The sequence below is a fragment of the Myotis davidii genome, unplaced genomic scaffold (assembly GCF_000327345.1).
Source record: "Myotis davidii unplaced genomic scaffold, ASM32734v1 scaffold172, whole genome shotgun sequence".
NCBI lineage: Eukaryota > Metazoa > Chordata > Mammalia > Chiroptera > Vespertilionidae > Myotis > Myotis davidii.
This window is the reverse complement of record NW_006284343.1, coordinates 2,388,835-2,393,020: the sequence shown is the minus strand read 5'-3', so window position 1 is coordinate 2,393,020 and position 4,186 is coordinate 2,388,835. Positions and strand designations below refer to the sequence as shown.

The window sequence follows — 4,186 nt, the reverse complement described above, 5'->3', positions numbered from 1 at the left end:
GGAGCCACTGGGCACAGAGGGTCCTGGTGATGGGTCCCGCAGAGCAGCAGCCAGGACCACTCGTCGCCAATGGTGGGCAGAGCTCTTGGTGTCCTCGCTGAGGATTCCTCGGGAGGGAGCAGGAGACTGGGCGTTCCTAGGGGTAGATGAGGGTAGATGGGGGTGGATGGGGGTGAATCGGGTTGGATGGGGAGGTGCAGAGGGAGTTAGAGGCCAGATAAGGGGCTCTCCTAGATGGTTTGTGAGGCGCTGTCCAGCAGCCCTGGTGCTGAATTCCAATAGACAGCTAGTGATGTGAGGAGCCAGCTGCTTCCTAGGAGGGTTGGCCGCCCAGGAAAACACAGAACACATTTGCCGCAACCCTTTGCCAGATTAGGAAACTGAGGCTAAGAGCTAGCCCCACCACCCTCACCACCCCCACCATTTCATTCGTGGCCAGATCTGAGAATTCACCGCTGGTTTTTCTGGCGCGTGCCCCCCTATCTCAGGCACCTTGCGAGGTATTGTTGTTTTGTACCTACATGTCTGAGCACCTAGACTTGCACCCCAACTTCCTAATGAGTGTGCTGAGTGGTTTAGTCAACAACAAATGAGGGTGGGCACCACGCTCCATGCTGTCGGGAATGACCGAGGCCTTGAGAGCAGACCCCTGGCCCCTGTGCGCATGACTCTCACCTGTAGATAGCCTGCCTGTCTTACCTAGACAAGGATTCTCCATGAAGATCAAGGGTTGGGGTGGTGTTTGGGAAGACAGCAGGCCTCTGCCCTATTTCCTTGGTGTTTTGTTAAGGAGCTAATTTATTTTGAACTTTCCAATCATCTTAGATATGGTGTGAGTTTTATATTGGAAGAAGACACTCATAGCTGTTATTTGTTTTATGCTGCACTGTATTTCTTTAATGTAGTAAAATGTGCATGACATAAAATGGGCCACTATAACCGACTCTGGGGGAGCCGGGCCAACTGGTGTCTGGGGTGCTGTGTTCTGCGGAGACCGATGAAAAACTTCCCATGTTCTCTCCCAGCCCTGGGTCAAGCTCTGAGTCAGACTTATCTTTGCGGAACGGAGGGGGATAAAAAAAAATCTCTCTCTGGAGAAACGTTAGACATCAGGGTGAAGATAAAACTGGATCTGTCATTACCCGCTTAAAGAATAGCCGGCGTGCCGTGACCTGCTTTCATAAGTTTGTGTCTGCAGAGGGATATTGCTGGCGATTTCACGGGAAAGGAAAGCGCCCCGGCCGTGGCTGGCGCAGCCCCCCAGGCTCTGGGGCACAGTTCTCCACGTGCCGGTGGCGGGCACCCCGGTAGATGCACCCGACTCCTGGACACACGGCCCTTCGTGGTAGGTCTGCAGAGCGTGAACCTGACCCCCGACCCCCACTGCTACTCATTTCCTCTCTGATGTCCAGGTGGCAGGTGCGCAAGCGACTTTCACAGGATTCAGGATCAGCCTGCTTCTGAGCAGGGAACACCGGGGGCTGGTGACACACACCCTCCAGAGTACCTACCTAGGGCTGACGGTGGCTCCGCCTCTCTCTCGCCATTGGTTCCGCCGGCCTGCACGGTCTCTCTGATGGCCACTGAGGCACCTCTGGTTGCTCAGGACAGCCTGTGGCTATGGGTTCCATTTCCAGTCAAGGGCACGTACCTGGGTTGCAGATTCTATCCCAGCCCCGGTCGGCAACCAGTTGTTGTGTCTCTTTCACATCAATGCTTCTCTCTCCCCATCCCTATCTCCCTTCCATTCTCTCTGAAAATCAATGGAAAAAATGTCCTTCAGTGAGAATTAACAACAACAAGGCTAAATGGACAGAGTGATAAGAATGTTCTGGTGACAGGCCATGGTGGTCACTGGGAAGGTTGAGTGAAAAACAACCCTTTAGCCCGGCCGGTGTGGCTCAGTGGTTGAGCCTTGACCTATGAACCAGGAGATCGAGGTTCGATTCCCATTCAGGGCACATGGCCGGGTTGTGGGCTCCATCCCCAGTGGGCAGTGTGCAGGAGGCAGCCGATCCATGATTCTCTCTCATCATTGATGGTTTTTTCTCTCTCTCTCCCTCTCCCTTCCTCTCTGAAATCAATAAAAAAAAATTTAAAAAACCACACACACACACACATATACAGAACAACCCTCCAGTTTGTAGACACAGAGGTCAGAGATGTAACAGGTGAGAACAGCCATGCAGGGAGCTTTTCAAGGTGGAGAAAACCCAGCCTGCTGCTCAGGCCGGCTTCCTTCCTAATTGGCACTTGTCGCAGGAACACCTGGGGTGTGAGCTCTGCTGGCATTTTCCCCGGCTCCCTCCCCGCCCGGAGGGCTCTGGCAGCCAGCGCCAGCGGTCAATCCTCAGTGCCCGCCTTCATTCTCGTCTTCGGTTCTTGGTTTCTCATTCGTTTGGCTCTCGGGTATTTGTCCACCTTTAGACACGATGACAGTGACCTTCTCTCCCCACCCCCGCGTGACCTCTCCTCCCTCTCCCCCTTTCCAAATCACAGGGACCAGTTGGCTGCCTCCCTGGGCAGCCTGTACTCTTTTGGGGGAGGGGGTGGTGGTTCCCCCCGCCTCCCGAGCCCCAGGAGAGCAGGGAGGAGAGACCTGCTCCGTGGCCACCCATCACAGAACGGGACGGCCAAGGTGCACATGGCCCTGGCCAAGGCACGGGGCGGGGCGGGGCGGAGAGACGAGGCCCTGGCTTTGTCCCGACCTCTTCAGGAAGCAGAGGTCCAGGGGCCAGCTGCCTGCCCCTGGGAGAGAGCTTTTTTTTTAGGCTGGGGTTCAAGGCCTGCCCCTGCCCCTTCATGCTGGGCAGGCCCTTTCTCCTCCGCACCCTCCCAGAGCTGGTATGAGCATGTATGTAAATCCCTGTGCTGGGCTGCACGCTACATAAGCAGAAAGGGTTAGTCCAAGAATCACTTTTGCTCCGGCCTGCACTATCATTTACATTAAAACCGCTAATTGGAGCAAAATCTTTAACAAAAGAGCGAACCAGCCGTTGTTTATGGTTTAGGGCCAGCATGTCAAACTCAGAGGCTAACACGGGCCAAATAAACAAGGCTTAAGCTTATGTGGCCGCAAACAACAAAAGCTTCAATTTTCATAGAAACGTGGGTTTATTCGATAGAGACATGCTGAATACAAAGGGCTGAAATAAATGAGTCATCGTTAACATAAAATAAGACATTTTAAGAAAAATTGATATTTTTTTCTTGAACATAAACTTACCAGACACTGAATAACTGCACAAATTAACAAGCGTCACGAAAATAAACCTATTTTTCTTGTTCTCCGAAAGCGAAATATTTCCTGTTGCGCACACCAAACAAGTCAGTCCAAGACTAATGATGTGGCCATTGGCTGCTAAAATATTCGCTGCTAGTATTAGTGGAGAGAAATTGTGCGCCTGCGTGTAAGGCGCGTAAGGGACATGAATGCAACACGATTATAGTCATCAGTTATTAGTGAACATTGTAGTTCGTTATTAATATTTTTGTATAGCAGGATATTGTAAAGATTAAGGAATTTTTATTAAAACGTTTCTTACATAGCGTTACATTGGCTGGGCCACAAAATTATTCGCTGTGGGCCAGAGTTTCCCATGCTTGGTTTTGGGGGGGAAAACTCACAAATTATTTCAAAGGAAGGGGATTGCCCTTCTGGTGTCAGGAAACAGCCCTTAGTGCCTCCCTAGCCTCTGACACCTCTCCCCGTGGCCCCCTCTGCCCTGGGAGGGAGGGGGCTGTGGTCTCCGCTGTGTTGGGAACAGACGGTTTGTAAACATTCGACCCCTCTCCCACCCCGCCGTCCTCCGCCGTCCTCCCACCAAAGGTAGCAGGGCCAGCAGGAGGCATCTTGATGTCCTCTGACTTTGTATTCTCATGACCGTGAGCGTGGGCCCTGCCCGAGGCTCCCGGGGCCGCAGGGACAGAGGCTGCCTCCTCCCCATGGGAAGGGTGCCTGCGACCCTTAGACCTGCCTGGTGCAGCCCATCCGGCTCCTCCCTGGACTCACTTCTCGCCCACCCCTTTCCGAAGCGCGTCAGGTGCATCGGGCAAACCTGAGCATGTTGAACAGGTATCCACCCCCCCCCACCCCCCTGGCGTCACGGCTCCTGCCCTTGCAGACGTTTCTAGAAGAAAAGGGGAAGAACACCAGCTGTGGAGAGCGCAGAGCCCTGGCCACAGA

The 4,186-nt window shown here is 53.4% G+C and overlaps 1 protein-coding gene across 3 annotated transcripts in view; it reads left to right on the top strand.

The window, feature by feature from the left end:
- Positions 1–4,186, top strand: part of SLC39A11 (solute carrier family 39 member 11) — a 176,324-nt gene that overhangs the window by 131,497 nt on the left and 40,641 nt on the right. The gene's annotated exons all lie outside the window — the stretch shown is intronic.